Raw genomic sequence first — 27,695 nt, forward strand, 5'->3', positions numbered from 1 at the left:
GTAGTTTTTAGTAAATATTTTTATTTCATATTATGTAAACAATAATAAATTTTTATTTTATTCACTACGAAAGGGTTAAAGAAAACTCTTATTTTGATGCAGTTTAGCTTTAGGTAATACCTAGTTGCTTTTGTCAGAAATACTACACAATCTTCCTTTATAGGTGTAGATTAATTTTTATGGTCATTAATCTACAATAACTATTTTTTAATGCCAGATTCTATGTCATAACATCATAAAAGCTATGCATAATAAAGCTGGGATATTAAAATAAAAACTTTCATTATAATAAGCAAATATTTTCGCAAAAAAGTAATAATAATATGCAAATATCTAATACTGAAAGTTTTCCAACAATAAATCTTATTTTTAATCTCTCCTATTCGAAAGCGTAACCTTAATTACACTTAAAAGCTGTTAGAGTATACTTTTTCAATTAGAGTATTAAAGTGTTCCGACCCTGTCATTATATTAGAGTGTTGTTCCATTCGACCCCGGTTTCGGGCGCCCGCCCTCGTCGGCCCGAGTCGCGCCGGCCGCCCGTTGCTCTCATTCCGCTGTTCGTCGTTCGTCGACTCGGCTCACTTCGTCGCGAGCTCCGGCTTCTAACGTACGTGTTGCTTGGCCTCCTGCGAGTTTCAAACTTTACACGAACTGTGAAATGTTCATCGTAGATACGTGTTTCTTTGTCGTGTAATTAGGAACGTGCCGAACAGTAACTATTAATCGCGTTTGCATCAAAGAAGAGGCATCTTAGAATACCCTTTGAGTGACAATTGTTTATTGGAGTGGACAAGTAATAACAGTGCTCCATTATCTTGACTGTGCAATTGTTTGTGGATTTAAAAACAACTTTCTTGGAGATCCATAAATTGATACTACGGTGTCTACAGCTACAGAGAATATATAAGGTAGGTACCAACATATTTTATAATAAAAAAATATAATTAACATTTTTTATTTATCTATCATTAATTCTATTGATTTTTTGCATTGTTAGTAATATTGATAAAATGTATTGTTAAAAAATTTAATTAGAAAAAAATTCATGGTCGCTTTTTTAATTAACAATAATTTTAACATGTCTGACCTAGAACTCGCTACGATTGAAAAGTAATAGATTTGAGTATATAATAAAATATGAATAGCAAAATTTGTTATAGAGTCGAAGTTTTTGTTTGTTTATTTGAACGCGCTAATCTACAGAACCATTGCCTTGATTCTTAAATTTCTATAGACCACTGTTAAGAGGAGCCTGAGAGCTATAGACTATTCTTATCTCGGTAAGTATTTCCCAGCATGTCTAATTATATTTTTAAAAAGTCATATTTAATTCATGCTATAAAAGATGAATTACGAATCTTGGTATTTTAAATTAAGCTCCGATGCCTCTACCAATAAGCTTTAGCTACAATACGCATATTTTTTTATTTTGATATCGCATTGTACTCCAACTTCGTCACCTCATAGAGCTTTTTTAATTCCTATGCATCACAAACACATGTCTACTCGCTAAGACTGCAATAGTATCTGGTATTGGAATTTTCTTCAACATCACACTTAACTTCGATTAAATTGATTACGGCTTTATTTGTGCAATAAATTGTAGGTTTTTTTTAATAACTTATATAGCTAACCATTATAATATTATAGTCCGTTTTTATTTTTATTGTTCTATATATTCTACATTGTATTATATGTTACACATTGTATGTTTCACGTATCATTTATTAAGTGGTTTATGCATGATAAATGTACTCGTATACGCACGTTTTCTTGTACATCGTTATCTGTTTGCCTATTTCCCTTAATGACTGCGCATTATTTTTTATTGCTTTGTGAATTCAGTCCATTTAAAGTTTATCTGGAAGAAAATGCCGATAGCGATAAGACGTCTGACTATTATTAGATAAATTTTCATCTAGTACGCATGTGATTTATTTATTCTTTGATAAATAGCCCCCTATCATGCAGTTACAGACATGAAGTATGTATCTAAAAGGTTCCACAGCGACGCAAAAGTTGAATTGACATGTAAGTTATGATATTTTCATCGTGTAATTATTAGACGGACATATTATTATTTGTAATAGGTTACTACCAAGAATAACGAAAAGTCCACCCAACCATGAATAGTAGGTATAGAGTAAATAATGTTTAGCAATTTATGTAATAACTTAGACAGATGTTAAGACTCAATAAAATCTTAAAATCGAGGGCTATAGTTAGTGTTATCGAGTTTTCCTCAGTTTAAGACCTCGATACGTTGATACTAAAAACACACAAATTTTAATAGAATTCAATAAATTTTAAATATTGTTCTTGTTAGAAAGTAATTAATTTGTGTACAAACTTGCTACATAGAAGAAATATCAATACAATTTAACTAGTAAACATCAATAAAATAAATCATGTTTTCTTAACTGAGCAATGTTTAAGATGTACGTACGATATTCGAAGTTAATTATAAAACTATGAATAATCGAAAACAGCAATCTAAATCAGTGCCGAACACTTAAAAGTTTACAAATTGTTTGAAACAAACGAATCAAAGAGTAAGCGGTAGCTCAGACGAGACAGGAAGACGCCCTTCAGCATACTCGATGCAGGAAACTAGAACCGGGCGGACCCGCACGGATCTATTACCAGGATGTACGGGAATGATCTGTTGCTGTGTCAAGACCGTGCTTTTTGAACGAGTGACTCCCATAATCTGACTGATACCATTCCACCAACTAATCCCTGTATTTGCATTTCCTAACTAATCTAAATAAGACTGATTTATATAGATACATTAAAACGTAAATAAAAAAAAAAACAGTAACAAAAAGTTTTTTTACGTGCTAAATTTTTTATATTTACAATTTTTAATAGATCCTGTTGACCTAGAATCATGAAATTTAGCAAGAAGCTATATCTTACAGCACATGTAAAGAAAAAATATGCATCTACTTTTATATCAAAGTAAAAACGGATTTACTATCACAGTTGTTTCAATAACCGTGTCTAGGGATCAAACGGCAAGTTAAGTTTATACAACCTACAAGTTTGTACGGAACCCCTTGAGGCACGTGTCCAACTCGCATTTGCCCGCTTTTTAATCTCGTAAAACTATTACTTTTACCGTAACCGTGGTTAAATTATAAGGAAACATGGTAATTTTAATGAAGCAATTGAAATTGCGCTGTAATGTAATTTATTTTATGCATAAAATATGTTTCTTAACTGCATAATATACTTTATGCGAGCGGTTAAATTTCGTTTATTAATACCTTACATAATTTTATTAATGCGGATATGGTTATAAAGATCTTTGTATATTCAAATAAGTATTAGAATAAAGTGCTTATCTGCCTAATGGATTTGAGTGCAATAAGCATGCAGACAGACCAAGTCCTTTGTTAGTGTACAAGCTATAATTTATTACGGAGAATGTGAAGTAAGAGAAAGATTTTCAAGCGGGCGAACCCGCGAGCCTTAGTTGGGAATGAAATAAAAATACAATTCAAACTTCCTTTAAAATATGATATGAATTAGTTAACTCAGCATAAGGTCCCGGAATAGAGAACTTAACAGGTCAAATGTAAGGAAAAAAAACTCAAATAAATGTTTTTGGCAACTTGGTCTACAAAAAAATATTTTAATATTCTCATGTAGTTCACACGTAGAAAAGTTTTCGCCTTTACGATTTGTTAATATATGTCGATAACCAAACATATGAATATAGATATTTATTAGTTAGGTATATATAAACTTGATATAATATAGTTGTTTATTTAATGTATTTATACAATAAACAAGAAACAAAATATAGTCGATAACTAGACGTACCAGCTCCAACTGCTATAATTTTAATGGTCAATTATTAAGCATCTGATTTTATGTTAAAACATTCCTTCGCTTTAACAAAGCTCAGCAGCGATTGATATTACCCCATCCTTATGATTATGACGTGTTTTATGTTGAACAGAGCGTTACGTGGCCAGTAATGTTAGCGTGAAAGATGTATGCGGGTATGCGTCTCCACGAACTCGCATACTGATGCGGCTCCGCCCGTCGCTCGTTATTTTCATTATTGTGTCTTAATTAAAGTTGGCCAGGGTCTCTCCGCCATATTATTGCTGCCTCTCATCGACAGTTTCGAAAATAAATGTCTCTTTATTTCGGCGTTAAATGTTTCATTTCGGATTGATTCAATAATTTTTATGTGTCTTGATACGATCTACCTAAATGTTTAATAAAAAAATACGACTCCAAAGCATTCTTCTTTGTTGTTAAAACTCCAAATAGGTGATTATTCTGAGTAGCTCTACTTTTTGTTAATAATTATTATAGAGATATGATGGGAGATTTTAATCGTTACAAGCATGTTAAATTAAATTTTTGCTGATTGTTATTAATTAATTCTTAGTCGAGATGTAACTTTGCAATCGGAAATGAGTTGCTGATTACAAATTTACACAAAAATAATCGTTTATTAATTCATAAGCAACGTATCGTTAAGATAAAATTGTCTATGACTTGTTATTGTATAGGTAATCAGTAACAGGTAGCAGTGAACAAATGTTTTTTGTGATACAAGTACCATTAACTTTAAAGATAATAATATATTATCTACTAATTAGGTAAAATTACTGGTTAAAAATGGTTTGTAGGAATGTAACAATAAGTAGAGTTTATCAACTCGTTGATAACTTAGATAATGAAAAACGGAGCATCTTTATCAATGAAAATGCTTCAATGCGGTTGGTAAGTAGGCATTACATATCTTTCTAGCGCTGTTTCCGTGTCATTATCGGAGATTATTACTAATTAAAATATTAATGATTATAAATAATATTGTTTTAAGTACTTAGATAGCATTAGGATAAATAAAATACGTAAATGTTTTTTTATGTATGATAATAATCCGCACTACACATATAATATCCATTAGTAGAATACAAAAGAACACTTGATTGTACTCATTCATTAAAACGGTAACCGCAATAACAATAATTTTGCTGAATTAGATCTGGTATGAAATGAGAATAATTTAATTATTGATTGTAAATTGATTCTACGAATGCGAATGGTTTTACATTGCGCCCCAATTATAATTGATTTGATTAACAAAGCTGGGTCTATAATTGAAAGTAGGTAGACAGTTTCAGCAAAAGGGAGGGTAAGGTAATTACAAGATCCAATTTAGAATTGCCAAGTCTACACTTTGCTGTTAGTTTCAAACAAAAGCTTAATTAATTAAGTCGAGAACAATTAAGTTCAGTGTCGTAATATTCTCAGCAATTACATGGAATTCGACGTATTTTGTAGTCGACGAGAATTACTGACGAGCCTCGATTGTATCTAAAGCTAATATGATATACATGCCATTAATCATGTCTTTAATGCTAATTGGAATACCCCTTAATTAATTTATCAATTATTGTCTAACAGCATGGTATTTCTTTACTATTTTAAAGCATTATAAATATTGCACTATGCATCTTAAGTACCTTACCATGATGGTATTATATAAAACAATGCTAGAAACTTTCTTGAAACTCTTGGTAATGAGAGAGAGAGTTAATATCGACTATATTATGTTATAATAGCAATTTCCACTGTAATTAAAATAAAACTATCTAAGTTCTTTGCTATTGCATTAGGTGATGCATATCGTTACCACACGACGGTATGGCACCGTAGCGCATAGTTATGAGTCGGCGTTGCGTGCTTGGTGGCGACGTAATTACTTCATCATCACTAACTACACAGCGTCGGGTGACGTCGCGGTGCGACGATACGGCGCGCGGCTCGGCTCGTTTCGGTTGTCAATTTGAATGTATCTAATAAATCAGTGTTGTTGTTATGTGAGTATCGGCACCAGCAGGCAGGTAGGCGCCGCGTATAACGAGACATATTTCCGGACGTATCCTTCCAATTAGCGCGGCGGCGGAGCGGGCGCGGGCGCTGGTCACCTCCCGCCGCTCCGCTGCCGCTCCGCTGCCGCTCCGCTGCCGCTCCGCCGCCGCACCACTGCCGCGCCACCGTGCACCGGTCGTGCTCGTTACGCTCCCGCCTCGTTAGGAGAATTGTTTGTTCGAGTATGTAAAAATGTGTTTATTTGCACGTACGCTCCCGGGTAAAAAATATATGAAAAGACCCTTTTAAGACTTTTAATGATTTCCCGGCAAAGGGAAATTGGGTTAGTTATTTTCCCCGGGGTTACCCCTCGTTAAGTTTTAATAGGGTAGCTAGCTACGACGTAATCAAAAGTACTTATTTACGTTAACGACGTTTACTACACGAACATACTAAGTATGTATGATTTTGCTATCAATGGAATTTCTAGATGTAAGTCAAGGCTGGAAGGAAAATTTCACAGTCTAAAAGCTTAATAAATTATGTAAATTACAGGAAAGTATATACACTTCATGGTACTAAGCAGCTATCTAAATGTTTAATGTTGTAACATATTGAACTGATCGAGAAATCGCGTGATTAAATGTTATCAAATCACAGGTATGGAGTTAACAAGTCGTAGCACAAGCGGAACTTGTACGTTCCCAAGTTACCATATAGGTACATACAACCCCTAATTAATCTCTAATAAAATGACGACACCGCTTGTTTTTGCTACAAACTCTACTCATTAGACCGACGAGGCATGTTGATTACATTCTGCAGCGTTTATTAGCGCAAACCCTCATTAGAGGCTACCATTGTTGTAATTAAACAAGAAGCAACATTAGTACAGACTATTGAGTTCAGCCCGAGCCAAAATCGCCTTTGTGTTCATGCAGCGCAAAACCGTGCTACCGACAATTTGTAATTGGTGATTATATTGTGCGAATTTAATTAATAACTCAATAGATGCTTAGTTGATGAATGTTATAAACATGAGTGTCTGTGATGTGGCGGCATTGTTATTCGCGGCGCAAAAAAGAGGTTTGTTTTGAAGTGCCTTACGCAATTACGAGGTGTAACAGTGTTGGGAAGGTACGGCGCGGCGCGGCGTCGCGATGTCGTCGGTTCGTCGTCGACGAGTGAGTTTAATTGGACAACCCAGAGACGAACCTGAGGCCCGGGGTGCGCTTTGCCGGTACTTCACAATCTCGTACCACTTCTAATTGGCTCGCCTCAACTAACAGGAGCTTCCCTCTAAAATATATACTCATAGTCATTATTTATAATAAGCTCTGAATTTTACGCGTTATTAATTTCTTTACTTTGTATAATATGAACCGTTGTTAAAGTAATACTTGTAAATATTAATAAAAATAAAATGGATTGTTCATTAAATTTCCAGGAATCGTAACATTCATTGGTTCAGATATAAAAAATATATAATTTACCAATGTACTTCCGATTGTCTTTTATGTAACATTCTGATTCTCATATTAGGTGTTTTAATTTATTGATGAACAATAACAAGTCTTATCATTAAGTAAATGACCTAGTCATTAGTGAGTTGATCCAAATACTTAACAGTTTTACGGGTGACCAGTTTTGTTTATAGAGTTGGTATATGTTGACTATCAAGTAAAAAACAAAGTAATTAGGCGAAGTTATATACAAGACAGAATATCTACGCTATTAATTAAATTTATCGACGTCGTTACGTTATCTCATTTTATGTTTAATAAAGATTAAACTATAATTAAATAATAATTTATCAAAAACGGCGTTAATTGGATCAATAAAGAGGAAAAAACTGGTCAAGTGGGACTGGAACTTGCGTTCTCGAGACGACTTACTCGTTTATTTTTTTTTAACAATCTAAAACATAGATTTTTTTTTCTATTTTTATGACGAACTGTATTACTGCCGTACCTAGTTAGTTTATTGACCACTATTATTAACGTACACATCGTATCACAATAAAATATTAAAAAATAATACGAAAAAAGGAATTCTGAATTAATGATTTCCAAATTAATTCTCTCATCATCATCATCAGCTACATAAAGTCCAGCTGTACATAGCCCAAAGATTTCCAGACGGACCTGTCGAAAGCGGTCAATTTTTTATCTTGTGTAGTATATAATTTACACCCTTTAGTAATCCGAAAATGGGTAGGAAAACAAAAACCTTTCGTTTTCGTTTTCGTTTAATGTTTTTGTTATACCTAATAATAACGCTAAGGAGTTTAATGAAAACGCTTTTTCTAACGATTTGACCTTTGCTCTGTCGTTAATGAAGTAGGTAAATATATCAAAATATGTTAAACTTTTGAGACATTGAAGAAAATTTAACATTTTAAATTGTACCTATCTTTTCCCGTTGTGGTTTACAAAGAAACAGGGGCATGGTGAATATTATACTCTTTAGTTCAAATCATTTGAAATATATATTTTTTGGTTAACATATAAAAATCATCCCTAGACATGTATAGTTTCATAAATGCAAACTTAAAAGTAAGGAAAGTTGACGTTTCCTTTAAGCGAGTTGCGAGCTGTGTACTCTGTAGACGCGTGTCGCGGTGTTGGTGAGCGCTCGCTCTCGGCAGCAGAGTCGCAGCGCGGCGGACGCGAGAACACACTTCATCGTCCGGATATGAGCGGCTATTTAATTTCCGTGCTTTCAATGATCGTTTCATGTTCAACTATGTATCCACTTATTAGTGTTTGGGCATAAATTATATTTTACATCAACGTGCAATTTGCGACGGATGAGTTTTGCGGTTTTTCGCAAATTAACGATTAGTAAGCTTTTAGGAAGGCTAATGGCCTATCCAATTCAATATAACTTGCGTGTTAGTTAATTAAAAATATGAAATAATGTTATAAGTATGTGACACATTATTGTGGATTACGTAATAATATAAGCATGACTGTTGTTTTTGTTTTCTAATGATTTTGAATATTCGGTATTAATTAGTACACATTATATTATAGATAAGATTAGTCGTTACAGTACATATTGCAATATAAAATAAGACACGCTTGTGAACAAACATTTCTTTAATGAAATAAACAAATGTCATTGTGTACTTGTTTGATGTGAAAATAATTATTCATTGTCCCGCAAGTTGTACAACATTCAGCAACAATATACGGGATTCTTAAAGCGTGCAGTTAATAGGAAAATCACCACAGTCCATCTTTGCCGATAGCAATCAGCGCGTCACACACTAATACGACTCGCTGTTTGTATATTATTAATTTTGTGAGTGGTTTTCTAGTAGTTTGCATAAATATTTGCGTAGTAGAAAAAACAATGTTATGACGAGAAGTGATATTATAGAATGCTTTAATTAATTAATAAAGCGTATATAAAATACTCTCTTAAATGTAGCCAATTAAGATAGATTTAAGTTCATATATCACGTAATAAATTTACTTTAATAATATCATAAATATATTAAAAAGAATATGAGAACTTTTTTTTCTAAATATAGCTATGTAAAATATGCGTGCAAATAATTTCGGTAGAGCTGGTGAAGGGGAGCTCGTGCACGCTGCTTCGCGGTCTCTGCTCGCTAGCGATAGCACTATGTCATTATAGTTATCGGCCGATCAAGAGACGGGATCCCTCCGCATTGTGAGCAAACACCAGGCTCACCGAATACGGCCAGAATAACCCCTTGAAATGTCATTCACTATTGCCTTTACATTTTTTCTCTATGTAGTGGACACGCATGATTTATTAAATAAATGTAGTCATATAGATTGCCAGAGGCAGCGTTCTATATATTTATGGTAGTAATAACATTACGACTTGTTATTCTCTGTTTTTGCACAACGAAAATTGTAAACCTATAAAAGACTAAATTATACAAGCAAGATTGTTGCAAAATTATACGATAAAAGTAGATTCATATCAACTTAAGGTAGCCTTATGTTTTGAGTGACAAACCAATTTTATTCTCGAATGCCCGTCTCGGCCCGCGCTTCTCCCCTTGGCTTGCGGACCGATCAGACCTTATCCAAATTGGATCTTGAATAATAAAGAATCGGGGCGATTGGATTTTATTCCTTAAATTCAATTAGCACACAAGGGTCGTGTGTGTGACTGTAAACGAAAGATAGAGGCACGTATTCATATTATCCAAACCCTAGTGCTATATCTGTTGAAAGGGAGTATCTACACAAGCGGATTAGGGCATGCAATAAACAATTTTAATCTGATTAGGTTAATATTTTAATGTTACTAGATACACAAAGCCAGTCGTATGTATTCGCGATAGAGCGATGTAAAATCACGTTTTACTGTAGTACTAATAGGCTGGTTTGATTGAGGTGGTATCATTGTCGTAGAAACATGACGGGCTTGCAATGTTCTTACTTTTCGGAAGATGGTAAAAAATACGCAACACCTAATCGCAGTTGCTTTTGACACATCCACAATCAATTTATTTAATTTTCTTTACCATTGCATCTTTATGGACGGTGACTACTTGATATCTTGTGAGTTCACTGTTATTTTTAGGGCCTTCTATTATAAAAAATAGGGTAATTGTCACCTCAGAGTGTAGATATAGACACAATGATTAGCACCGAAGTGTGATATAGAGTTCAGTAACAATGTATACAATGTGTTGTATGTATATATGCATAATACTGGCAGGTTTAAAATTAAAGAGTGTATTTTTTTAAATGGCATATTTAATTTAGGATAAACAACCTCATTTATATTTATAAGCTATTTCTAACATTGTAGAGTAATTATATGTGTCAGATTATACATAAAATTAACACTAATCATTTATAATCTTATTATTATTTAAATACTTTTCAACTGATCAGCATTAAAATTATTATTGCCTTTTTGTAATATAATGGCATAGTTTGATGATAAAATACAATTTCAATATGTTAAAATGTATGTTTAAAGCAACTTTAATAGTAAATTTATGATAATTTGCTACTTAATTAAAACGGACCTAGCCTTGTTTTATTTATATAATACCTACGATATTTTAGTAACCATAATTTTATACAGAATTTTATGTTTTTGATCAATTAGTCCGGCTTAAGTTAAATAGACTCATGAAACTTTACAAAAACTTAAAAAGGTACTTCACCTATCTTTTTTATTAATTAAATTTATACATCCAATAATTCATATGGTCCCATATCAAGATGTGTCACGCGTTTTAGATGTTTTAGCATTACAGAACACACAGCTTGGATACAACTATTTGTCGATAACACATATTTTGTTTTGGTAAGAGAATCGATCTTTTTACATGATAGTAGGCGAATTGCTCATTTCGACTCGGGTCATAGGCAGTGTAAAAACCTAACACTGCCTATGAAAAATAAAGACAGGCTTAAAATTTTGAGCCATGCACTGCTTTAATTAAAGCTTTACGAAATCGCTATGTTAATGTTGTATGCGAACGTATAATTTTGTAAGTCATAAACAGCTATTATGTTATTATTCTGTCACGTTTTATTTAGATGGAGCAAATCTCTGTTCGACCTGAGCGCCGTTAGATTAAATGTGTTAATAAAATAAATTGCGATATTATCGCTGCCGCGTTTGACGTAAACATCGAATTCTACTTAAAGTAATGGAAACGATTTAATGCAGCGGAATCAGGCCAGCCGATAACGACGAGTTTTGTTAGATATTAATTTATTTACAAAATATCAAATTACGAAACTCTTGTATAATTGGATTCTAGATTAAACATAAAATATTCGAGTGACATCGACTAATTTGATAGTCACAATTAATGTATTCAAACATAATCTCACATTTTGTATTCTAAAAATATGGAGATATTAGATTATATTTTTTTCTAATGTAATTTTTTATTTAATGTTTAATACCTATTAAATAATTAGGTGTTTGAATAATACTTATACTTACCCAGATAATGACCACCGTACCTACAAAAGCAGTAAAATCAAATTATTATTCTGCGTTAAACCCCTCCCAGCCGTTTTCAATAAACGATCGCAATCGCATTTTCAATCCACCGCCAAAATGGATCAATCAGAACATTTTTTTTAATGTGTTTACGATTACTTATTTGGATTGATTTATTTCCGGGATCGGGTCGATTCGAAGATAAAGATTGGAATCGTTTATTGAAAACAACATATACTGACCAGGGTAAAAGATTTATCAATAAAATAACTTCCTCCCAAGTGGCTATCAGATTCCGGATATTTCAACGATGTTGCAAGTATTAACCACGAATTCTAATTAGTTAGTAAACATACACGTGCTTATAACAAGCTATGCATCTGCTCTAAACAAATCTTTCTGTAAACACTTATGGAGGTAAAGAGTTACTTAGAAAATACTGATATAAGAATCCTTTACTGCGTAATGGGAAACTATTAATCCTGATCGCGATACTAGTAATTTTTATGAACATCTGCGCAGTCTCATATTTTAAACGCAAATGTATAAAACAATATTTCGTTACGTTGTGTCGGACGTGACTAATAAACTTGAAATGATTTAATAACGTTTCTTAGCACTGGAACACTAATTGAATCCGCATGCCCCTTCAGTACATAATGGGAGGTGGAAACGTTTTATTATAATAATTGACGCCATAATAAAACATATGGCAATCGTTAACAGTGGGAAAATAATAAAAACATTCATCGCGTTGTATCCACTTTATATTTTAATACACATGTGTATGCTGGTTAGAGAAGGCACGACTATTTGCGCAGTATAGCACAGTTATTATGAAAACTTATTATTTTGTTTGCGATGCCTACATAATTGCTTTATGTTGTAATAATTGTTAGTATCGCAGGTACTGTAACGAGTTCTGTAGTTCTATATAAGGCGTGGATGAGTTTGTTCGACTTGGGTGGTATGAGAATACTTTTTACAGAATGCTACTAAACTTAATGTTTCACTTTGTATTTATATAATACTTAAATAGAAAAGAAATGGGCGTTGATGTTGCAATATGTGACCTCTGGAATATTGTTGGTATTTATAGGTATTGGTCATGAAGATGTAGACTGAGGACAAAGCTGCAGGCTGTGATACTTAAAAAGTAATGAAAAATATTAGATAGCTTACTGGGTACCTATATATTAACTATCGAGTGGCATCACGTGTACCGGTTACAGTACCTAATATTAAAAACATCATAATCAATGGTGATAATCATTTCACATGTCAAGAAGTCCGGATGCACAGAATTCATGCACCAAATACAACAGCCGTCAATTTAAATTAGTTACGAACATAATATCCCATTTGATGTATAAAACGAAAGTGTAAAATGCACTGTTTGTACGGCGTATAATAATAATTAATACAGCGCATGTGACACCGACGCGACGTTTTATTGTTTCCGTCATTAAGTTGCCAGTTGCCAGGAGTTCGCGTCGTCGCCACCTGCCGGCTGATATGAACACCCATATTAATGATTTCTCCGCAAAATTGTAATAATTCTTTTCAGTATACGTACATATTAAATCTATATTTCCGGGTTTTGGGTTTTTGGTTGATGCCAGTCAGTATAATATATTATTTTACAGACGTAAATAAGTTGAGGTAATAGTTACATAATATGAAACATCTGTAAATATAGATACAGAATTATCATGTACTATTATAATTATTTAGTGACTTTAATCTGAATCTGTCATTTGATATTCTATCCATTCATTAACGTATCCAGTCCACCGCGGTGCAAACTTGCAGCGGGCTGTACCCTCCGCCCCGACTCTAGTCGTTAGACATTCGTGTTAGTTAATTAAAGTTTACGCTTAAAGGAAAATTTAATTTCCGGACCGGCTTTAAGGGATTACTTGCATTGAAGTCATTGCCGTTAGCGCAACATTTCGATACTCCTTATTTTTTGTTATGAAATGAATAATGCATGTTTAATGTATATAACAATGCGTAGGTGTAGTGGCAAAGAGTAAAATTATCTTAAAATGATGCACATGCAAATTTGTGAAAGAAAATTGTAAGTGCCAATAATAGAGTCGGGTGCTGACGCGCTGGCGAGTGGTGAAGCGTATGCCATGGCGTATAATGTGAGTGTGTATTGCGGAGCGGTAGCGTGTGGCGCAACCTTAAAAGCAATATCCGGCGCCGCGCGCGCCGCCCGGAAATGAACCGGAAACGTCGGTGTATTAAGCCGCAGGTACTAGCCCTTCAATTTATAAATGCTTGCGGCCATATTCCAGCTTTCACGGATCTTATAGTCAAGTTAATCTCAGTTACCACTGTTACCAGACATCATATTAGTTTACTTGAAACGTGCTATATTTATGTGCAATTCAAATACAAAATAATGTAGACTTCATCTTGTCTGCATAATTTAATAAAGTATTGAAGTCTTCAAATATTGATATAACATACTTATTCAGAACATAGGTAAGAGGACAATATCTAAAATTACATTCTCTCGGCCTGAACTAACAGTAAAATGAAATAAAGTCCGCAAACAAAAGTTTGCAAATCCAATATGATTTGGCGCGTCGGTAAACATCGGCAGCATCCCGGTGATATCGCGAACGAATAACATTAAACTTTGTATGGATTGAATGTAGAAAACCAATTTCGGTGCTCGGCGAGTGCGAGCCGATGGGATGAGGGTGTCAGAACGCTTTGACAGCTCTCTGATTGAAAAATACGGAAGCCTGTTTATGGAGCAAGTGAGCTCCCAATTCGTGGGAGTCCCGCCCGGTTCCAACGCGAATTTGAGTTATGTGCTGGTGGCGAGCGGCGGGCGCGCTCCGCGACTCTCGGTCACAAACGCCGCTGATATTCATAACCTCTTAATGACACCAGTATTTCGACCATAAATATAAATTGCATATTAAAATTATATGGTCCACTACAGTTGAACGAGTTGATATAAATAGGTCGCCACTTATAGAACGAAGAGGGAGTTGCCCCTCCGATGTCGTACCTGTATTGGATAGTGTTAAATTGGATAGCTTAGTATAATCGCAGGGATTAGATTATCTGTAATCTGTCTCATACCTTGAATGCTAGTCCGTATATACGTCTACGTTGACGAATTTTATTATTTCGTCTTTTACAGGAATGGATACAATATTCGACGCAGAACAATCGATGATATATTTACATAAAAAATCTTATTAAGTGCTTGTACTTTAACCAATTTTCATATGACTGTCAAAAGCCTACTACGAGGTTATGCTTATTGCCGAAACTGTTTCATTAGCGACACCACAAAATTTTGTATGAACCATTAGCACTTAGTTAAGAAACATTTTCTTATTTGTGTTGGTGGATGCTATAACTGCTGCTGTACGGTGTTTATTTAATGTATACGGTTTATATGGGGTTTAATATAAATTACTTTGCAGACAACATTGACGTCTTCAACACTTATAGCTACATTATCAATAATGACATCAGAATCTTCGATATGAACGATATCGTCATAAGTTATTTGGATATTGTCATCAAAATTATCGATAATGACAATCGGAATTATGGATAAAAAAATCTATTCACGAGGACAGTGATTTTGTTTATCTTTAGCATTTTCTCACTGCTTTTACAACAAACGCAACAGCAAAGCAGTGGCTTCGGCTTTCTGTGAGCCATTTTAACGCACATCAGTCGATTCATATTACAGATAAATGTGACTATAGTGTTGCTCTACATTTCTTGCTTTCGAAATATGTGAGATATTTACTCGTGTGAATTTTCAATATGTTGGAATAACATTATTTATATTGTCAATTTCTACCCGGTTATTATTAAATGGTTCTCCTGTTTATTTGTCAGGTACAAACGGTGTATTTGGAATTCTTATTTTTAAGTTTAAAATAATAGATAGTTTATGATGTGGGATATATATACGTCCTTTAAACAGTTTCATATTCAGACGGATATATCATATATGTAATTTGTCATTAGTTAGATATGGTCAATCAGTATCGAGATAGCTGAATGTCAGTCAAGCCAGAGTGAATGTAAAGTATACTGATGTTTCCGACGGGAAATCGTGACAAAATGTATCGTCGCATATAGCTTATCGGATCCCACTGAGGTGAATTATTCTAGTGTAGGTGTGTAGATATATCCACACACGCGTGTGATACGCGTTGGACACTTTTATCGGCTGATGCATTTACTCATTCATTAATGGGACCGACTTAATGTGAACGTGACCTTAGCTGGACAAAATAGTGAATACATTAAATTCTAATGATGAGAATATTGTAGTAAATTAAGTCTAGATAAGAACGTTTTTCTGATATAAGTTATATCCATAGACTATTAATGTTTATTTTATTTTATTTGTTTACAATAAGACAACATGTATCAACACTTCGAATAATTTTAATAGCGGATATAAGCATGCATGTTTTTATTAAATAAAAATTAATCAAGATGAATACATAAATACTCAATTCTTTTGTGGGCGAATGAATGTGACCTTTGTAATAATATTTTAATTTGCTATAACATGTCGAAAAACTCCAATATACTGCAACTTTGTGCAAGTCATAAAGGTATTTATAATAAATTACAGTATTGTGTGTCGCGTCGTACACGAGTAATGTGTATGCATTTAAATTACGCTCAAATGCGGCATATGTGGCACGGGGAGTGGGTCCGCGACACGGAGAGGGCGCGGCGCGGTGAGTGCGGCGTGAGCCGTGCGCCGGATTACATTTTACATGTTAAACGATATAATTTGAGAAGTACTCAGACGGCATTGTTCCTTTATGCTCTTTATAATAACACCCCGACATATAAATAAACTAGCAAACATATCTATACAAACATTTAACACAAAACCAATGGTGCCAATGAACGTCCATTTTTATTTATTTTCGTTTATGAAAACCAATGTATAATAAAACCCATTCGTGCTTCCAGTTATTACATAACTTAATATGTAAAAATTTAATTAACAAGTAAAAAACATGCAATGATTGAAAATGTTATGCTGTCTCTGATTTCTTTCGAAAGCGATTCACGAACTCCATTTTGCTCAATTGAATCGTGTCTTAATTACAAAACGGGTGAATATTTAATTAAAAACTTTCCGCACGCGAGTAATTCCTTATTCCATGTATACGAAATTGAGTCAGCGTCGATTCCTCTTTTCTGCAAAGCCGCCGACATTCGACAAGGGTTTTTAATTGAACGTTCGACCTATTGTGCTCGTTAAAGCGATTCTGAGTTAATCACCGACTTTTTCGTTCGAAGTAATGGAAGAAAGTAATTATCAATTAACTGTTCGATAATGGATTGCGGCCGCATATCCGCTAGCTTATCTCGACGCGTAACGACCGGATCCCTTGTTTTATCTTTTTCATTATTAATTTTAATTCATCAATCACTCATGTGGTTTCAATCATAGCGTAAAATATTCTGCTCTCCTGGGTACATATTTAACAAATTAGTGATTGAATTGATTATTTTCCTTGAAGTCAAATAGAGTAACTGATTAGGTAATTAGGTAGGTATTAATTTCCATATTTATGTCAATGAATTAAAAATGATGTAGTGTGTGTGAGTGTGTTAGGTAAGATATTATGGGCGTGTGTTGACATGATGGCGGGCCACAATAATTGTGAAAACGAGAAGCACGACGCCCGCCTTCGTGATATTGTGCCGTGAATTAGCATTGTAAATGCAATCACAGGTGTCAACCCGCCACTCGCTCGTCGAATTTATGCGCCTTCCGTTCCGACCATTATGAATGTAACAATTTATTGTCTATAAATAACGATTAACATCCACCTCTTCATGTCTAATGAAGTTATTAAATTATACGGTTATATTGGTGCTTCAGCTGCGAAACAATCCAACATAATTGTCAGAGCGAGACAATAATATTTATTCACCGACACCTGTAACATTTATTGTACTCATGACTGCATTTGCTTATCTACAAAGTACAGCGATTAATTTCCTAACCGACCAGACTTAGCAACGTATCTGTTATTACGTCGTTTGATAAATGATGTATAAAGCGGATTAAACATGTACGTACCTAATTATGGGATTAAAAGCTAACAGTGTCTTACACCGAGGGTCGTTTGTTCGAGCCGACTCGAGCCTGCAGCACCGTATTAAATTTCACTAAAATACTCGCCGCCGACAATCACGAACCTTTATTTATAACACAAAACCTATTTTAGTTAAGTACGACCATAATCGGACTTGTTTGCTTGAGCATTAATGGCAGCAACATGCAAGAACAAACTAAGTCGTACCGACAATATTGTAAAGATAATATAGCACAAACACACTTACGCCTTTCATCCTTAAAGGGGTAGACAGAGGCGCAACTGCTGCACCTACCATGCACCATGGGGCGAGACTATTGCCTCGGCCTCAAATTCCGGACTCCGGGCTGGTCTTGAGCAGAAAAATCCAATATTACTTTGCTCGACCCGGTTATCGAACCCGAGACTTCAGCAAAGCAGTCGTACAGTAATACACAGTCGTACAGTCGAGGTATCGTTAATATTTTGAATATTATGTTGGCTTGTCTAGTACTGAATCTTGTCTTTTAACTTCGACTACAATAGAAAATTTACTAATAAATGATGATTATAATATACAATGTTATTATAATGGATACTCTAAGAACTTATAATTTCAGGGGTCTCCGAAAAATATGTTTACATAATTTAGATTTTGCTAATTGAAGTGAAACAATATAAAAAAAATAATAACAAAAAAGGACAAGTGCGATTTGTGCGATTCTTTTACAGAGGATTAAGTACCAACTAGCATTTTCATTATTAAAATACCATATTTACGATTTTCAGATTTTTTCTAAGGCCAATGTGCAGTACCCTATAGATTTTGATTTCTTTGTGAAATTGCAAAATATGCGATATGAACGCAATTTTTTTTAGAACGCGTTGTCTTACAAGTTTGATCTTTACAGAGCTGAAAGATATCGTACGTTCGAGTTTTCCGTTTGTAAGTTTCAATTTAATATCTCCACGCGAACCTGAGAAAAGACGGAGAAATAGATCGACAGAAAGTCATTTAAAGATGGTCTTTGAGATACGGAACCCTAAAAACCGGCCAAGTGAGAGCTGGTCTCGTACCATTCCGTGTTGGCATGTTACGGAACCCTTCTACCCGAGTCTCACTTGCTTTTAGCCGGTTTTTAAATATTCGGTAGCTTTAAATTAAAAACAGATATTATGTTAGCTTGAGCAAGGTAATATTCCCAATTCAATAAAAACGAGCATGTTGTTGACATTTTTATTCTATCCATTTAATTAATACATTAGCATACGTTACTAAACATTTACGTGTATTGCACCAACAATAGACCTTTCGGTCAACAATAGTGTCATAACTCATACATAGCGTTGTACTACAGCAAATCTGGCTTGCCAGGTTATCTCATGAAATCAATACATTAATGTTTTAAGTAAGGTTCTTGTTGTGGGACACACCATTGCGTACTCGCATAATACCTGTTATTAATTAGAATTCTTATCTGTTCTAAAACTTAATCTATTTATATCCCAGAGCAGTTTAATTGACTTAAACGTTTACAAGTTTACTGAGTCACGAAGAAACTAATTTATCTCATGGTTTTGAGATACTCCTTAGTACTTACCTATTCCTAATATCACGTTAAATAATTCAAATACTTAAGACACGCTACCCACTGTGTGACGTGGGTGTAGCGACTATCGCAATCATAGTGCTGGCCTTACACCACGAATTATTCTGTCATAGATAATAGATATTACAAAAGCTTTTTAGACCCGTAATTTTCAGACCCAATGTAAATATTAAGGTATTTACATTGCACACAAATTTATCTTGGGATGAAATCGAACCCCGGCCACTCGCCCAATATGTCACAGATACGGAGACTCCCAATATTCTAGGTTCCTAAAATTATTACAGTTTTAAACGACTATCGCTTACATTTGTTTATTCTTTGTTTAATCTTAAACGTCTCATTAATAAACACTAGGTTTTGCTCGCGACTTTTTCCGCGTAAAAGTTCTTTCCCAGTATAGATGTCCAATTTTGTAATTAGTTTGCCTTTCATCAAAACATAATTTACAACAGTTTCTGCAATAATTTAAATTTAAGCAACATTCAAACATATTGGGAATACTATCGCATTTATAATATTAATTTATCTCTGCGTCGAACTCGCTTCAAATGAAACATAGAATAATAAGCGAATAATCGCAGATACGATGAAATCGGGCACGCAATGTCGCGAGGCAATAAAGGTAATGTAAGCAAGGTATTTGCCAATATCCTTGTGGAGTGGCCCTCCCAAATATCTTGAGATTGTATTCCCCTACATAAAAATTGTTCCGGAATAGAGATACTACCCGGATAAATATTCAATTTCACTACGGACGAAAAAGATTTGATACCTTTGGTGGGTACCAGGTTTATTGGATGATGGCCTTTGGAATCGTGTGGATAATCATATTCATAGTTTTCCGGCGACATATAGATGAGTTTTTAGATGAAAATAGTTTTGGGCCAACAAAATTGACCTCGACTCAGCGTGTTATAATACAAATTCGATCCGAGAGTTTATTACAATTTTATTCTTTTTTGATGTATTCATATTGTATTTCGAGGAATTATTTACAATGTCGCGGAATGCTTACTAAGTAGAATAACATGGATTCTTGGAGATACCATAATATGACGCCTAATATTCGTTGTGCGTTGCAAAATATGGAATAAGTAATGTTAGAAACGGTACTGCGTGGTAATCATTTTTAATTTATACATTTAATTAAATTATCTTTACATGTATCATATTTTCTTTACATTAATGAAATTCATGCATTGTAAAGTAATGTGTAAAGTATGGAGCGATCAGTCACACGTGATTTGTAGTCGTATCCACTAGCGGCGACCCTCTCGAGGCGAGGATAGCGACATGTAGATGAAAAGGGCAGCTGAATCTAATACAATCGGGGAAAGAGATACTGTCTTCGTCAGGGCTGTCGGAATAGAATATTCGTACTCGTTGCATTTTTTATATCTTAGTACTTATGTTAGTCCTTGTTATAAGAAGTATTGCAGTATTTATTATTTTCTCTTTTTGTAAGATATCTTCCTATCTTTATATTTTTTGTTTCGTGTTTCGTGATGTAGATATTTAAATATTCTTTCATATTTCTGTTTAATAGTGTTTATTGTTGACCAAAAGTTGTAAATTGTATGATGAATTAATAAACAACATGTTATTATATCCAAAGCAAATATTGAATTATGATTCTTATATCTATAATTTACTATTAAAACAAATAGAATATCATTTAAAAAGCTGTTTTAAAAGCTGGAAATATGCCAACGGAATATCTTTCTGACACGCTTCTTTTTCTCATTCTACTGTCACGGGCACCATTCGAAAGTGAATGTATTTTCGAGGCCTCCGACATCGACCCTCTAAATAAAATTAATTTGCAACATTTTATTTTTCAAATATTGTTACACATTTTGACATTAAATCGAAATTAAAGAACATAATACAACAACACGATTAGTGCATGTCAGTTTATTAGCAAGTTGCGGAAGGATTATTTAAAGTCGACACTGCCTACTTATACTAATCGTTAGCAAAAAATCGATGAAAATTTACACTTCGATTTAGTTTATTAATGCAACCTGTAACTGCAATTTTGCAATAAAACCAAAACTGAAGATTCTATTAGTTACTAGAAATTTTCCAACAGTTACATACAAAACTTATATAAATTCAAACAACGAGCAGTTTTATATTTATAACCCATTTCGTATCACACGCTGATAACTACGAGAAAGTAGTTAAAGAGGAATGTAAAGTTTTATTGCGTTCCGTGATACGGCGCTCACAAAGTATCGCATTGTTAGCAACCCTAGGTGTACCGGCGGCGGGACGCGCGGAACGGGGCGGCTGGGTATTGAATGAGATTGCTTCTTACTTCGGCAAATGGATCACGTAGTGGATGAGATGTCACAGTGTTTTAAGATCCCAATTCGATTCACTCGTTACATGTATTATAGTTATCGCTTTTAACTTTAATATTGGTAATGGTCTTGGAAACTTTTTAATTATAGTAGGTATTCTTATTACAAACAAATAGTATTTGGTTATTTTGTTTAGAGTCATTTCATTAGTTATAAATTTTTTTGTGTCAATAATATCAACCCCATGGCCCCGTACCCAGAGATGGTATCACGGTCTCACAGAAAACCATTATGATGTGGCAAAACTGCAGTGGCGTTTCGTACGATTAATGAGATTGGTAAAAGACCCCCATCACCCCCATAATCTCGCGGGCATTTTGCTTCTTCGTGGGTGGGGGCAATTACTTACCATGATCAGATGACTTATTTGCTCGTTTGGCGCATTTTTGCAATAAAAAAAAACAAACGCAATGTATTACTCCCTTAATAAAGCTTACCCGCGGACCCAGTCTTAATGTATCCATTACATAATCAAGTAGAGACATTCGCACTCGGTAATTGGGAAATTCCCGAGCCGGGACACCGCCATAGCCCCTTTGTCAGCAAGCGGGTGCTGAAAAACAATTTCACGCCAAATCTTAGCCAGTGTTTTCCTATTTCCTTTTTATTTATCTTTTAGTCTTTCGTTTTCTCGAGAATCAATTTCACGGATGAGCGTCGCGATGATCTCAGTTCAAAAAGCGCGAAGGTTCAGGCCGGGGACAGTGCGCGGTGCACGCGGCCGCGACCCGCCGGTCCGGCCGGTCCAGTCGCTGTCCGGCGGAGGATCGCTCCGATCTCCCTCGCTCTCTTTACTGTAGCGGCCTACACGAGTGACGCAACGCCGCGTCCCGATAATAAACTTTCTGCTTGGTGCTCCTTGTGATTGGATGGGTTATGCGTGTGCTATCTGCCGCTGCTGCTTGTGATATATCTAACCCAATTTTCTTTTACATCATCTCTTAAACGTTTTAGCTCATTTACAATATTGATACGCCAAAATGTAATCGATAATCAGCAACCTATTGTTGCCGAATTAGAACAAACGCAACAGTATAATAACACACACTGAAACTATAATAGTGCATTTAATAAACTAATCGTAATATTCGATCATTATTAGCTATACATAATGGTTCTTTAGGCTTAAAAATCAATTATCGAGAATTATTCTGTTTGTGTTCTCAAACAATACTTCGTAGTAATATATGGCAAATGTAAATAGTGAACAGCAGTGATTGTTTTGGCGCTCACCCAGAAAGCAAAGTATGTTTTCCTAATATGTAGAGTATGGGTTAACTTCGAATAAATTCAAGCACACTTTTAGTATAATGACACGTCGATACTTATGTAGATTTGTACGATTATGTAACTGTAATTAGCAAAAGTTGTGATCGTATGCTTTTTCATGTTAATGGAGTTCAAGCAAAGCTTAACGGGTTGGTCAAAGTCACGCTCTTCAAAATTGTCAGCCCAGTCACCAGCGTTCTCTCGGAATTGACAATTTTACGGGTGGTTTATTTCCGGACACCCAACTTCCTTGGTCAGGCCCACGCTCCGCTCCCTCGCCGACCTCCTCCCGCGACACCCACACCCACTTCGCTTAGCGCTATTTGTTCACGCAAATATTCTCTTACAATCGAGACAGTTACTACATAAACACAAAGGATTAATTTTTCAAATATTTTTCTAATATGTCTAATTTTTTTTTGTTTATTCAACATATTCTTATACCACTTATTTGTAGCCGATTCACCAAGACACACTTACAAGATAGTATTGATCTACATAAAATTTACATTGTATGTAAGTATCTTAAGCGAAAGCTTCCCACTTAAAAGCTCTACAAATGCACTGAAAGCTCTTTCGCGCACTAATCCCAAACCTTTTAGCTGCAATCAAAAGCCCCGAGCGCTCGACGCGGGCCGGGTCGACGTGATGCTTGTGGAAGCGCCTAGGAATTTAATTTACATTTTTAATTAAGTTAAATTTTGTTCGAAAAGCTTTCACGGAATAAGAGTTTTCTTGATTAGAGTTCAGATCAGCCTGAAGTTTGAGATTGATTAGTGGAGCTTTAATTGCTCTCCGCTGGTGAATAATGAATTCGATCAGCGCTAAGTCGAGGAAAGGGTTTTAATAGATCCTGTTGATGTAACCACTACTTTTCTAATTCGTGCTGCGATTACAAGTTTATATAAACACTTTATTTGTTTATTTTGAACCTTATTTATTTATTAAGGAAAGTAGAGATGTTATTGTTGAGAGCAGTAACTTTATAATCTATCATACTAGATCATAAAGCTTAACTACTAGCGCTTCTGTAGTCTTATGTTGTATAAACTGAAAAATAATAGACATATAGATCTGTATTTTTTGAGAAAATTCTATTAATATAATCTATAGTATCAATTAAAATATTTTTTTAATTAATCGACTTTTTTTACAAACTAATCTTTATGTATTTTATTTCGTGTAAAGTTGAATATGATAACGCATATAATAATGATATTGTATATGTATAATAGGTTTCCTATTATCTATAACTGATTTTTTATTCTATCAAAAATTTACCGAAAATAACAATATTTCGATACAATAATTTAAAATATCATTAATTTCCAATACTATGAAGAAAAAAAAAAGAATTATAAAATAGAAAAATAACAAAATATATTTACATATTTGATGGTAAATATTATAATTACTTAATACAATAATTTGTGCGCGAAGAAGACCAAAATATATTGAAAATGAAAGAGTATGTCCATACTATTCCAATCGTCTGTTTAAACGGACGGCTGGCTGCCACATACCTAATTGATGGCTGAGGTGAATTTACGTAAATGTTACTTAATTGATCGCGTTGATAACCATTCATAATGACAATGTCCCTGATTACCATCATACTTTATCTCGGAGAGTGTTCAAGGAATTTAAAATTAATTTGTATCACAGGTAGGAGAGCCAAACCCACATATTTTTTCACTCTTTCACTTATTACACATTATGAAACTTCGAGATATATGAATGATAAAAAACCGTAATGACCTACAAGCTTTGTATTTAACAGGCTGTTTGCTGGTGGTAAAATATTTATACTTATCCGCTCAGGTATCGACCACAGTACACAAGGTGTAAAATCGCTATATTGGCCCACGTAACTTTGTCACGTTTTGAAATCAGCCTGTATATACAATCAGTTTTAAATAGGCCGGCATAATTGTGTCAACTGGTAACAACAATAGTGATGTATGGTAAAGCAAAGTTATTAAAAACTTAAAAGTTTTATGTAACTGTAACTATAATATTTATAATGAAAAAGTGGTATCTTGCTTTTATTCCAGATAATCCCTTTCAATAAAGTAAATTAGTATCACACAGTGTGACCTTCGGTTACATTGGTGTTATAAAACAGTATTACGGCGGTTGTAAATCGGAAAGGGCACAAAGAAACGGCACTATAGCTGACGTAATAGCGAATAAATAAGAGACTTCCGCAAGGAGTCCTGGCGACTCGCGAGTACAATTTGAGAGCCGGTGACGTACGGTGTGACGGGGAATATTTTATTTGGGATCGCCAAAATCGCCATCTTTTACACTTATCCCACTAGTCTGTTGAATTTTTGACATGCTTAGGGAGGTACTCCATTTTTACGTGGCAGGTTTAGTATAGCTATGCCCTTTAAATCGAATTATAGGGGGTCACTTGTCAGCTTAACCATGCCTGCGGCAATGGCGCTTTTCCCTATGCCTCATGCTTTATAGTTGCTTTATACATAATTGTTTCAAAATATAATATAGAGAGCAAATCAATTATGTAGTGATGCTATCCATATTTTAAAGTGATTTTTCACGGCATGAGTGGTGTTAGTCCCGGGGTGAGAATGCACACGGCAGCCTGTCCGCCCCCACCGATCGGACCGAAACTGGCGCCCAGCAATTCATATTAGATTTGCCCGCTCTCTCATATCCATTCTGAGATGTTCATATTTTATTGAGGCCAATAAAACGGATTCATGAATATGAGAAATGCATAACGAATACCGTATTTATGGATGAAGGCGCGCTCGCTCCGCCGCGGATATGTCGCGGGTAATTTGATAGCCGCCTTTGTAACAGGTGCTGATGGGAATTTCGGTATGGTTAGAAATTTTTTCTCTTGAATTTGATAGTGTAATTGAGTTTTATTATGCATCATGTCGTGCTTAATACGATTACCTGCCTATTTTTTGGGCGATTTATTTAAATCATGTAATGGCAGAGTGGTTTTATCCATTCCTGTTTTATTTCATCCAATTATTAAAAAAAGAACCGGAAACAGGATGGCAATACTTTAGGAAGCAACAAATGACTGAAAATGGACATTGCTCAAATGGGACGCGGTTAGTCCCATGTGACACAACGTCCAATGTGTGCTGCATTAAGTCGCCGAACCCACAAGAAGGGCAACCCGAGTTCTGCTCTCCACGGAAGCGAAAAAATCTTGACAAAACCATCTTATTACTAAAGTATCAGACTGGAGTTTAATTATTGCAGAAAGGCTTTTGTTTATTAGACATGGTTAGCAGCGCAGAGGGTGAATATTATAGAAGAAGATGAAACTAAAGGATACTTACTGGTCTTCCTTACAACGAAACGACGATTTGTGTGATCCGTAATCAAACGTTTACTTCGAGTCTGGGTGCTGCGGTATCGCGTATCTTTATACAGGGTTCATAAATTAGGAACAAGATTCCAGACAATGTTTCTGAATTCGGTGCGGGAATTAGGCCATAAATGAATTGTGTGAATAATTATTAAAATTATTTTTCACACTATTTTCCTAAAAATGATTATCCAATATAAATAGTTAGTTAGGAAAGACTGGTCGTCTTGCCGGTTCCTTTCTAATGGGTTATAAAACATGTTATTTTAATGTGACTAAATTATTGTAACGATTTTTTCAAAGTATTTTACAAACTATAAATGATACTCTCCAATGTTTTGATCACAACAACCACTTCAAGGATTTACTTCTCAGAAATAAGTATGCACTGACTCGTTTGCGATTGACAATACATGCGAAATTCGATTCTGTTGTTTAATTGTAAAGCATAAAATTATATTCGAATAATCAATAACTATATGAAATGCAAAAACGAACCGAAAATCATTGTGAGTAAAGTCGAAATTGAGTTTTCATAGTTACGCATAGTTGGTGCCGTTTGACAGCACTTTGTTGAAGTAAGTCTTGTGTGGAATGGACTTAGGTGAGAATATCGTTTATTCTAATGAGGTTTCTGTTAGCGTATTACTTACTTTTTCACTTTCTGAGAATTACTACTACAATAATATGTATGTCTTTTGTAAGCAATAATAAAATGTCCAAAAACGATATATGTACGATGTGTTTGCTTTTATATATCTATATATATATAAAAATAAATCCCTATTTCCCTTGGTTATGCCATCACGCGTGAACGGCTGGACCGATTTCACTAATTTTTTTTTGTTGTGTTTGTTATTGTCAGGAGAAGGTTCTTATGAAAGTAAAAATCAAAAAAAATTGCGGAAAATTAGCAAATTTAAGAAAACTTAACGAAAATATTAATTTTATATAACTGTCATTTGTTTGAAATAACTGTCAGCGATTGACAGAATGGGCGCTGCAAATTCATAGTTCAGACGGGACAACGTCTGTCGGATCAAGTAGTCCATTTATAAAATCGCTTATTGCTTACCAATTTTATAATAGATCTTCAATATAGATTGATTATTAGAAGCAATTAAATAATTATGTACTTTAATATTGTAACTGTATAGGTAATAGGAGAATTTTTACTCTTTTACCTATA

At 34.5% G+C, this 27,695-nt stretch overlaps 1 protein-coding gene across 2 annotated transcripts in view; it reads left to right on the plus strand.

The window, feature by feature from the left end:
- Nucleotides 1-524: 524 nt before the first annotated feature.
- LOC115452074 (LIM domain only protein 3) overlaps nt 525-27,695 on the plus strand; it is a 39,707-nt gene continuing 12,536 nt past the window's right edge. Inside the window, exon 1 of one of the 2 annotated variants that reach the window (XM_037441410.1) lies at nt 525-911. The gene's annotated coding sequence lies outside the window, so the exon portion shown is untranslated. The remainder of the gene's footprint in view (nt 912-27,695) is intronic. The other variant, XM_037441411.1, reaches the window with a different exon arrangement.

The sequence above is a fragment of the Manduca sexta genome, chromosome 22 (genome assembly GCF_014839805.1).
Source record: "Manduca sexta isolate Smith_Timp_Sample1 chromosome 22, JHU_Msex_v1.0, whole genome shotgun sequence".
Classification (NCBI taxonomy): Eukaryota; Metazoa; Arthropoda; class Insecta; order Lepidoptera; family Sphingidae; genus Manduca; species Manduca sexta.